General features: G+C 47.5%; 1 protein-coding gene across 1 annotated transcript in view; it reads left to right on the top strand.

Moving 5' to 3' along the window:
- LOC129826804 (probable global transcription activator SNF2L2) overlaps window positions 1-689 on the top strand; it is a gene marked incomplete at its 5' end in the record, with an annotated part of 74346 nt that extends 73657 nt beyond the window's left edge. Inside the window, one exon of the mRNA XM_055887891.1 lies at window positions 1-689. This exon is cut by the window's left edge and continues 1023 nt beyond it.
- Window positions 690-12843: the final 12154 nt, after the last annotated feature.

Genomic DNA, 12843 nt, shown 5'->3' on the forward strand with positions numbered 1-12843 from the left:
ACTGCAGTTTAACAGTTAGTCGTCCTAGCTGCTGCTCATGTAGAGATAGACCACATTTTGCAGTATATTGATTTCCCTCTTTATGGATTGAAGTGCTCTGTTTTGATTTACTCATTTAGATATTAGATATCATCAAGTGATATCAGTTAGATATGAGTCATTAATCTAGTAGTGATCTCCTCTCTCTGTTACCCTGCAGTGTTGTTCTGTGGTGGTGGTGTTGTTTGGTTGACTAGATAGACAGACGGGCAGGCAGACAGGAAGACAGAAAGACAGACAGACAGACAGACAGACAGACAGACAGAGAGACAGGCTGACATGAAAACAGACAGACAGGAAGACAGCGTGGTAGAGAGACAGACAGACAGGCAGAGAGAGGCAGGCAGACAGGAAGAAAGACTGACATGCAGACCGGAAGACAGACAGAGAGAGGCAGACAGGAAGAAAGACTGACATGCAGACCGGAAGACAGACAGACAGGCAGAGAGAGGCAGACAGGAAGAAAGACTGACAGGCAGGCAGACAGGAAGACATACAGGCTGTATCTCTCTGAATGGTCTCTTCTGTTCTTGTCATCTTTGTGGTTGTATCATCTTTGTAGTTGTGTCATCTTTGTGGTTGTATCATCTTTGTATTTGTAGTTGTATCTCAATGCCCAGAGCAAAATAAAATTAATGAACTGATTATTACCTCTGGTTCTACCGTTGTATTTCTTCAACTTCTGTTCTGTACGTCCACTTTATTACGATAGCCTTCAGTATCTTTAGACCTGTTAGACCAGTATTAGACCTGTTAGACCAGCATTAGACCTGTTAGACCAGTATTAGACCTGTTAGACCTGTATTAGACCTGTTAGACCAGTATTAGACCAGTATTAGACCTGTTAGACCAGTATTAGACCTGTTAGACCAGCATTAGACCTGTTAGACCAGTATTAGACCTGTTAGACCTGTATTAGACCTGTTAGACCAGTATTAGACCTGTATTAGACCTGTTAGACCAGTATTAGACCAGTATTAGACCTGTTAGACCAGTATTAGACCAGTATTAGACCTGTTAGACCAGTATTAGACCAGTATTAGACCTGTTAGACCAGTATTAGACCTGTTAGACCAGTATTAGACCTGTTAGACCAGTATTAGACCTGTATTAGACCTGTTAGACCAGTATTAGACCTGTATTAGACCTGTTAGACCAGTATTAGACCTGTTAGACCAGTATTAGACCTGTTAGACCAGTATTAGACCTGTATTAGACCAGTATTAGACCTGTTAGACCAGTATTAGACCTGTTAGACCAGTATTAGACCTGTTAGACCTGTATTAGACCTGTTAGACCAGTATTAGACCTGTTAGACCAGTATTAGACCTGTTAGACCAGTATTAGACCTGTTAGACCAGTATTAGACCTGTTAGACCAGTATTAGACCTGTTAGACCAGTATTAGACCTGTTAGACCTGTATTAGACCTGTTAGACCTGTTAGACCTGTTAGACCTGTTAGACCAGTATTAGACCTGTTAGACCAGTATTAGACCTGTTAGACCAGTATTAGACCTGTTAGACCTGTATTAGACCTGTTAGACCAGTATTAGACCTGTTAGACCAGTATTAGACCTATTAGACCCGTTAGACCAGTATTAGACCTGTTAGACCAGTATTAGACCTGTTAGACCTGTTAGACCAGTATTAGACCTGTTAGACCAGTATTAGACCTGTTAGACCAGTATTAGACCTGTTAGACCAGTATTAGACCTGTATCTTTAGACCTGTTAGACCAGTATTTCGTTCTCTTGAGAGCCAGGTCCGCCTACGGCGGCCTTTTTCAATAGCAAGGTTATGCTCAGAGAGCCAAATTCAAATGAATTACTTTAAAAATCAAACTTCAATTAAATCACACACGAAAGATACCAAATTAAAGCGACACTGGTTGTGAATCCAGCCAACATGTCAGAATTGAAATAGGCTTTTCGGCGAAAGCAAACGATGCTATTATCTGAGGATAGCACCATTGTAAACCAAGAGAGATAAGCATATTCCAACCCTGCAGGCGCGACACAAAACGCAGAAATAAAAATATAATTCATGCCTTACCTTTGACGAGCTTCTGTTGTTGGCACTCCAATATGTCCCATAAACATCACAAATTGTCCTTTTGTTCGATTAATTCCGTCGATATATATCCAAAATGTCAATTTAATTGCCGCGTTTCATCCAGAAAAACACTGGTTCCAACTTGCTCAAACGTCACTACAAAATATCTCAAAGGTTACCTGTAAACTTTGCCAAAAAATTTCAAACTACTTTTGTAATACAACTGTAGGTATTTTTTAACGTTAATAATCAATAAAATTGAAGACGGGATGATCTGTGTTCAATACAGGATTAAAACCAACTGTAGCTAGCTTTCTGGTCACGCGCCTCTAACAAACAGGACACTTCCAGTGACTCTCGTTCAAGATGGCCGTACTTCTTCATTACACAAAGGAATAACCTCAACCAATTTCTCAAGACTGTTGACATCCAATGGAAACGATAGGAACTGCAAGCATGTCCCTTAGAAATCTGGTTTCCCAATGAAAATGTATTGAAAAGAGAGTGACCTAAAAAAAAAAAAAAAATCTGAATGGTTTGTCCTCAGGGTTTTGCCTGCTACATAAGTTCTGTTATACTCACAGACATGATTCAAACAGTTTTAGAAACTTCAGAGTGTTTTCTATCCAAATCTACTAATAATATGCATATCTTCTCTTCTGGGGATGAGTAGCTGGCAGTTGCATTTGGGCATGCTTTTCATCCAAAGTTTCGAATGCTGCCCCCTAACCTAAAGAGGTTAAGTCAGTTAAGAACAAATTCTTATTTACAATGACGGCGTGCCAGGAAACTGTGGGTTAACTACCTTGTTCAGGGGCAGAAACACAGGAAACTGTGGGTTAACTGCCTTGTTCAGGGGCAGAAACACAGGAAACTGTGGGTTAACTGCCTTGTTCAGGGGCAGAAACACAGGAAACTGTGGGTTAACTGCCTTGTTCAGGGGCTGAAACACAGGAAACTGGGTTAACTGCCTTGTTCAGGGGCAGAAACACAGGAAACTGTGGGTTAACTGCCTTGTTCAGGGGCAGAAACACAGGAAACTGTGGGTTAACTGCCTTGTTCAGGGGCAGAAACACAGGAAACTGGGCGTTAACTGCCTTGTTCAGGGGCAGAATGACAGATTTTTTTCCTTGTCAGCTCGGGGATTCAATCCAGCAACCTTTTGGTTACTGGCCCAATGCTCTAACCACTAGGCTAGACTTTTCCTTTGTTTTGGTTTGTTTGATTGTCAATAAGGGTGTGCAGGGTGTCGTCTCTTTGGCTATGCCGGATTAAGTGATATGACATGCTATTCTGTAAAATAATTTCTCTGTAATTAATATTACCTAGTTTACTCTATGACAAACCGTTCTCTCATTAACTAGCTATATTACATTTCATCTTTTCACAAATAGTTTCATATTTAAACATTTAAATTGCACAACAATTCCATGTGAATCTGATACCTATAATGTGTAGACTTTCCAAGATACAGTTTATCTCATCCTGTCATCAGTCATAATGTCTCAGACGACAACTGATCTGACATCATATTCATTGAGTACCAACGCATATTTTCAGCTGGTTGGATTACCGAAATATGGTTCCTTTCCCCCCACCTTTTGATGTTCCCCGACTCTCTATGTTTAACAAAGGCTTTTCAAGAGTCCTTCTGTAGAGTCAAGAGGGAGAAAGGTATTTATGGGGGAGGGGGGTCATAAACCTTACGCACAGGCCAACGTCATGACAAGGGTGAATACATGGTCTGTAGTACGGTAACAAGCCATTTTGACATTTGCTCAGTACATTTTTTTTTTAACTGAGGAAATGTAAGAGTCTGCTGTTAATGATAATGCAGAGTATTTTCCCAAGGTTGCTGTTGACGCATATCCCACGGTAGCTATTGGGGTCAAATTTGTCTCCACTTTTGTGGATTGGGGTGATCAGTCCTTGCTTCCAAAAATTGGGGAAGATGCCAGAGCTGAGGATGATGTTAAAGAGTTTAAGTATAGCCAATTGGAATTTGTGGTCTGTATATTTTATAATTTCATGTAGGATACCATCAACACAGCAGGTCTTTTTGGGTTGGCGGGTTTGTATTTTGTCCTGTAGTTCATTCAATGTAATTGGATAATCCAGTGGGTTCTGGTGGTCTTTAATAGTTTTTTCTAAGATTTCTATTTGATCATGTATATGTTTTGGCTGTTTGTCTTTGTTATAGGGCCAGTGGTTTATCCATAACTCTTTGTGGAGAAATGTATGTGTTATGGCTTTACACCCCCTGCTATAATGTGTTATGGCTTTACACCCCCTGCTATAATGTGGATAAAGAGTTACCTGTCTAACAGAACACAGAGGGTGTTCTTTAATGGAAGCCTCTCCAATATAATCCAGGTAGAATCAGGAATTCCCCAGGGCAGCTGTTTAGGCCCCTTGCAGATAGAATCAGGAATTCCCCAGGGCAGCTGTTTAAGCCCCTTGCAGATAGAATCAGGAATTCCCCAGGGCAGCTGTTTAAGCCCCTTGCTTTTTCCATCTTTACTAATGACATGCCACTGGCTTTGAGTAAAGCCAGTGTGTCTATGTTTGTGGATGACTCAACACTATACACATCAGCTACTACAGAGACTGAAATGACTGCAACACTCAACAAAGAGCTGCAGTTAGTTTCAGAGTGGGAGGCAAGGAATAAGTTAATCCTAAATATTTCAAAATCTAAAAGCATTGTATTTGGAACAAAACACTCACTAAACCCTTAACCTCAACTAAATATTGTAATAAATAATGTGTAAATGGAGCAAGTTGAGGAGACTAAACTGCTTGGAGTAACCCTGGATTGTAAACTGTCATGGTCAAAACATATTGATACAACAGTAGCTAAGATGGGGAGAAGTCTGTCCATAATAAAGCACTGCTCTGCCTTCTTAACAACACGATCAACAAGGCAGGTCCTACAGGCCCTCGTTTTGTCACACCTGGACTACTGTTCAGTCGTGTGGTCAGGTGCCACAAAAAGGGACTTAGGAAAATTTCAATTGGCTCAGAACAGGGCAGCACGGCTGGCTCTTGGATGTACACAGAGAGCTAATATTAATAATATGCATGTCAATCTCTCCTGGCTGAAAGTGGAGGAGAGATTGACTTCATCACTACTTGTATTTATGAGAGGTACTAACATGTTGAATGCACCAAGCTGTCTGTCTAAACTACTGGCACACAGCTCAGACTCCCATGCATACCCCACAAGACATGCCACCAGAGGTCTCTTCACAATCCCCAAGTCCAGAACAGACTCTGGGAGGAACACAGTACTACATAGAGCCATGACTACATGGAACTCTATTCCACATCAAGTAACTCATGCAAGCAGTAAAATCAGATTTAAAAAGCAGATAAGAAACAATGGATTTGGTACTGTAGATATGTGGTAGTGGTGCAGTAGGGACCTGAGGGCACACAGTTTGTTGTGAAATCCGGGAATGTATTGTAATGTTTTTAAAATGGTATAAACTCCCTTAATTTTGCTGGACCCCAGGAAGAGTAGCTGCTGCCTTGGCAGGAACTAATGGGGATCCATAATAAACCCCAGGAAGAGTAGCTGCTGCCTTGGCAGGAACTAATGGGGATCCATAATAAACCCCAGGAAGAGTAGCTGCTGCCTTGGCAGGAACTAATGGGGATCCATAATAAACCCCAGGAAGAGTAGCTGCTGCCTTGACAGGAACTAATGGAGATCCATAATAAACCCCAGGAAGAGTAGCTGCTGCCTTGGCAGGAACTAATGGGGATCCATAATAAACCCCAGGAAGAGTAGCTGCTGCCTTGGCAGGAACTAATGGGGATCCATAATAAACCCCAGGAAGAGTAGCTGCTGCCTTGGCAGGAACTAATGGGGATCCATAATAAACCCCAGGAAGAGTAGCTGCTGCCTTGGCAGGAACTAATGGGGATCCATAATAAACCCCAGGAAGAGTAGCTGCTGCCTTGGCAGGAACTAATGGGGATCCATAATAAACCCCAGGAAGAGTAGCTGCTGCCTTGACAGGAACTAATGGAGATCCATAATAAACCCCAGGAAGAGTAGCTGCTGCCTTGGCAGGAACTAATGGGGATCCATAATAAACCCCAGGAAGAGTAGCTGCTGCCTTGGCAGGAACAAATGGGGATCCATAATAAATACAAATACAAAGTCTTCGTGTTGTTGTTTGTTTAGTGTTTTCCAATTTTCCCAGAAGTGGGTTAGGGTTAGAAAAAAATTATTAGAATAATGAGACCGCCTATAGGGAGGATGTCAGAGACCTGGCAGTGTGGTGCCAGGACAACAACCTCTCCCTCAACGTGAACAAGACAAAGGAGCTGGTCGTGGACTAGAGAAGAAGGCAGGCCGAACAGGCCCCCATTCACATCGACGGGGCTGAAGTGGAGCGGGTTGACAGTTCCTTGGTGTCCACATCACCAACAAACTACAAACTATCATGGTCCAAGACAAAGCCTATTCCCCCTCAGGAGACTGAAAAGATTTGGCATTGGTCCCCAGATCCTCAAAAGGTTCTACAGCTGCACCATCGAGAACATCCTGACTGGTTGCATCACCGCCTGGTAGGCTAACTGCTCGGCATCTGACCGTAAGGCGCTACAGAGGGTAGTGTGTAAGGCCCAGTACATCAATGGGGCCAAGCTTCCTGACATCCAGGACCTCTATACCAGGCGGTGTCAGAGGAAGACCCAAAAAATTGTGAAAGACTCCATCACTCAAGTGTTCTCTCTGCTACCGCACGGCAAACGATACCGGAGCGCCAACTCCAGGACCAAAAGGCTCCTTAACAGCTTCTACCCCCAAGCCATAAGACTGCTGAACAATGAATCAAATGGCCACCGGACTATTTATATTGACCCCCCCCCCCCCCCCCCCCCCTTTGTTTTTACACTGCTGCTACTCACTGGTTATTATCTATGCATAGTCACTTTACAAATGATCCCGACGAACCTGTACCCCCACACATTGACTCGGTATCTGTACCCCCACACATTGACTCGGTATCTGTACCCCCCCACATTGACTCGGTATCTGTACCCCACACATTGACTCGGTATCTGTACCCCCACACATTGACTCGGTATCTGTACCCCCACACATTGACTCGGTATCTGTACCCCCACACATTGACTCGGTATCTGTACCCCCACACATTGACTCGGTATCTGTACCCCACACATTGACTCGGTATCTGTACCCCCACACATTGACTCTGTATCTGTACCCCCACACAGTGACTCGGTATCTGTACCCCTACACATTGACTCGGTATCTGTACCCCCACACATTGACTCGGTATCTGTACCCCCCCACATTGACTCGGTATCTGTACCCCCACACATTGACTCGGTATCTGTACCCCCACACATTGACTCGGTATCTGTACACCCACACATTGACTCGGTATCTGTACCCCCACACCTTGACTCGGTATCTGTACCCCCACACATTGACTCGGTATCTGTACCCCCACACATTGACTCGGTATCTGTACCCCCACACATTGACTCGGTATCTGTACCCCCACACATTGACTCGGTATCTGTACCCCCACACATTGACTCGGTATCTGTACCCCCACACATTGACTCGGTATCTGTACCCCCACACATTGACTCGGTATCTGTACCCCCCCACATTGACTCGGTATCTGTACCCCCCCACATTGACTCGGTATCTGTACCCCCACACATTGACTCGGTATCTGTACCCCCACACATTGACTCGGTATCTGTACCCCCACACATTGACTCGGTATCTGTACTCCCCCACATTGACTCGGTATCTGTACCCCCCCACATTGACTCGGTATCTGTACCCCCACACATTGACTCGGTATCTGTACCCCCACACATTGACTCGGTATATGTAACCCCCCACATTGACTCGGTATCTGTACCCCCACACATTGACTCGGTATCTGTACCCCCACACATTGACTCGGTATCTGTACCCCCACACATTGACTCGGTATCTGTACCCCACACATTGACTCGGTATCTGTACCCCCACACATTGACTCGGTATCTGTACCCCCACACATTGACTCGGTATCTGTACCCCCACACATTGACTCGGTATCTGTACCCCCACACATTGACTCGTTATCTGTACCCCCACACATTGACTCGGTATCTGTACCCCCACACATTGACTCGGTATATGTACCCCCACACATTGACTCGGTATCTGTACCCCCACACATTGACTCGGTATCTGTACCCCCCCACATTGACTCGGTATCTGTACCCCCACACATTGACTCGGTATCTGTACCCCCACACATTGACTCGGTATCTGTACCCCCACACATTGACTCGGTATTTGTACCCCCCCACATTGACTCGGTATCTGTACCCCCACACATTGACTCGGTATCTGTACCCCCCCACATTGACTCGGTATCTGTACCCCCACACATTGACTCGGTATCTGTACCCCCCCACATTGACTCGGTATCTGTACCCCCACACATTGACTCGGTATCTGTACCCCCACACATTGACTCGGTATCTGTACCCCCACACATTGACTCGGTATCTGTACCCCCACACATTGACTCGGTATCTGTACCCCCACACATTGACTCGGTATCTGTACCCCCACACATTGACTCGGTATCTGTACCCCCACACATTGACTCGGTATATGTACCCCCACACATTGACTCGGTATCTGTACCCCCCCACATTGACTCGGTATCTGTACCCCGCACATTGACTCGGTATCTGTACCCCCGCACATTGACTCGGTATCTGTACCCCCGCACATTGACTCGGTATCTGTACCCCCGCACATTGACTCGGTATCTGTACCCCCGCACATTGACTCGGTATCTGTATCCCCGCACATTGACTCGGTATCTGTACCCCCGCACATTGACTCGGTATCTGTACCCCCGCACATTGACTCGGTATCTGTACCCCCGCACATTGACTCGGTATCTGTACCCCCGCACATTGACTCGGTATCTGTACCCCCGCACATTGACTCGGTATCTGTACCCCCGCACATTGACTCGGTATCTGTACCCCCGCACATTGACTCGGTGTCTGTACCTCCCCACATTGACTCGGTATCTGTACCCCCCCACATTTACTCGGTATCTGTACCCCCCCACATTGACTCGGTATCTGTACCCCCGCACATTGACTCGGTATCTGTACCCCCGCACATTGACTCGGTATCTGTACCCCCACACATTGACTCGGTATCTGTACCCCCCCACATTGACTCGGTATCTGTACCCCCGCACATTGACTCGGTATCTCTACCCCCACACATTGACTCGGTATCTGTACCCCCACACATTGACTCGGTATCTGTACCCCCACACATTGACCCGGTATCTGTACCCCCCCACATTGACTCGGTATCTGTACCCCCACACATTGACTCGGTATCTGTACCCCCACACATTGACTCGGTATCTGTACCCCCACACATTGACTCGGTATCTGTACCCCCACACATTGACTCGGTGTCTGTACCCCCCCACATTGACTCGGTATCTGTACCCCCGCACATTGACTCGGTATCTGTACCCCCGCACATTGACTCGGTATCTGTACCCCCGCACATTGACTCGGTATCTGTACCCCCGCACATTGACTCGGTATCTGTACCCCCGCACATTGACTCGGTATCTGTACCCCCGCACATTGACTCGGTATCTGTACCCCCTCACATTGACTCGGTATCTGTACCCTCACACATTGACTCGGTATCTGTACCCCCACACATTGACTCGGTATCTGTACCCCTACACATTGACTCGGTATCTGTACCCCCACACATTGACTCGGTATATGTACCCCCACACATTGACTCGGTATCTGTACCCCCCCACATTGACTCGGTATCTGTACCCCGCACATTGACTCGGTTTCTGTACCCCCGCACATTGACTCGGTATCTGTACCCCCGCACATTGACTCGGTATCTGTACCCCCGCACATTGACTCGGTATCTGTACCCCCGCACATTGACTCGGTATCTGTATCCCCGCACATTGACTCGGTATCTGTACCCCCGCACATTTACTCGGTATCTGTACCCCCGCACATTGACTCGGTATCTGTACCCCCGCACATTGACTCGGTATCTGTACCCCCGCACATTGACTCGGTATCTGTACCCCCGCACATTGACTCGGTATCTGTACCCCCGCACATTGACTCGGTATCTGTACCCCCGCACATTGACTCGGTATCTGTACCTCCCCACATTGACTCGGTATCTGTACCCCCCCACATTGACTCGGTATCTGTACCCCCGCACATTGACTCGGTATCTGTACCCCCGCACATTGACTCGGTATCTGTACCCCCGCACATTGACTCGGTATCTGTACCCCCCCACATTGACTCGGTATCTGTACCCCCACACATTGACTCGGTATCTCTACCCCCACACATTGACTCGGTATCTGTACCCCCCCACATTGACTCGGTATCTGTACCCCCCCACATTGACTCGGTATCTGTACCCCCCCACATTGACTCGGTATCTGTACCCCCACACATTGACTCGGTATCTGTACCCCCACACATTGACTCGGTATCTGTACCCCCCCACATTGACTCGGTATCTGTACCCCCCCACATTGACTCGGTATCTGTACCCCCCCACATTGACTCGGTATCTGTACCCCCACACATTGACTCGGTATCTGTACCCCCACACATTGACTCGGTATCTGTACCCCCACACATTGACTCGGTATCTGTACCCCCACACATTGACTCGGTATCTGTACCCCCACACATTGACTCGGTATCTGTACCCCCACACATTGACTCGGTATCTGTACCCCCACACACTGACTCGGTATCTGTACCCCCCCACATTGACTCGGTATCTGTACCCCCCCACATTGACTCGGTATCTGTACCCCCCCACATTGACTCGGTATCTGTACCCCCACACATTGACTCGGTATCTGTACCCCCACACATTGACTCGGTATCTGTACCCCCCCACATTGACTCGGTATCTGTACCCCCCCACATTGACTCGGTATCTGTACCCCCACACATTGACTCGGTATCTGTACCCCCACACATTGACTCGGTATCTGTACCCCCACACATTGACTCGGTATCTGTACCCCCACACATTGACTCGGTATCTGTACCCCCACACATTGACTCGGTATCTGTACCCCCGCACATTGACTCGGTATCTGTACCCCCGCACATTGACTCGGTATCTGTACCCCCACACATTGACTCGGTATCTGTACCCCCACACATTGACTCGGTATCTGTACCCCCACACATTGACTCGGTATCTGTACCCCCGCACATTGACTCGGTATCTGTACCCCCGCACATTGACTCGGTATCTGTACCCCCCCACATTGACTCGGTATCTGTACCCCCGCACATTGACTCGGTATCTGTACCCCCGCACATTGACTCGGTATCTGTACCCCCGCACATTGACTCGGTATCTGTACCCTCGCACATTGACTCGGTATCTGTACCCCCACACATTGACTCGGTATCTGTACCCCCACACATTGACTCGGTATCTGTACCCCCACACATTGACTCGGTATCTGTACCCCCACACATTGACTCGGTATATGTACCCCCGCACATTGACTCGGTATCTGTACCCCCCCACATTGACTCGGTATCTGTACCCCCGCACATTGACTCGGTATCTGTACCCCCGCACATTGACTCGGTATCTGTACCCCCGCACATTGACTCGGTATCTGTACCCCCGCACATTGACTCGGTATCTGTACCCCCGCACATTGACTCGGTATCTGTACCCCCGCACATTGACTCGGTATCTGTACCCCCGCACATTGACTCGGTATCTGTACCCCCGCACATTGACTCGGTATCTGTACCCCCGCACATTGACTCGGTATCTGTACCCCCGCACATTGACTCGGTATCTGTACCCCCGCACATTGACTCGGTATCTGTACCTCCCCACATTGACTCGGTAGCTGTACCCCCCCACATTGACTCGGTATCTGTACCCCCACACATTGACTCGGTATCTGTACCCCCCCACATTGACTCGGTATCTGTACCCCCGCACATTGACTCGGTATCTGTACCCCCGCACTTTGACCCGGTATCATTACCCCCGCACATTGACTCGGTATCTGTACCCCCGCACATTGACTCGGTATCTGTACCCCCACACATTGACTCGGTATCTGTACCCCCACACATTGACTCGGTATCTGTACCCCCACACATTGACTCGGTATCTGTACCCCCACACATTGACTCGGTATCTGTACCCCCACACATTGACTCGGTATATGTACCCCCACACATTGACTCGGTATCTGTACCCCCACACATTGACTCGGTATCTGTACCCCCACACATTGACTCGGTATCTGTACCCCCACACATTGACTCGGTATCTGTACCCCCACACATTGACTCGGTATCTGTACCCCCCCACACATTGACTCCGTATCTGTACCCCCGCACATTGACTCGGTATCTGTACCCCCGCACATTGACTCGGTATCTGTACCCCCACACATTGACTCGGTATCTGTACCCCCCCACATTGACTCGGTATCTGTACCCCCACACATTGACTCGGTATCTGTACCCCCCCACATTGACTCGGTATCTGTACCCCCACACATTGACTCGGTATCTGTACCCCCACACATTGACTCGGTATCTGTACCCCCCCACATTGACTCGGTATCTGTACCCCCACACATTGACTCGGTATCTGTACCACC

This window comes from Salvelinus fontinalis, chromosome 28 (genome assembly GCF_029448725.1).
Source record: "Salvelinus fontinalis isolate EN_2023a chromosome 28, ASM2944872v1, whole genome shotgun sequence".
Taxonomy (NCBI): domain Eukaryota; kingdom Metazoa; phylum Chordata; class Actinopteri; order Salmoniformes; family Salmonidae; genus Salvelinus; species Salvelinus fontinalis.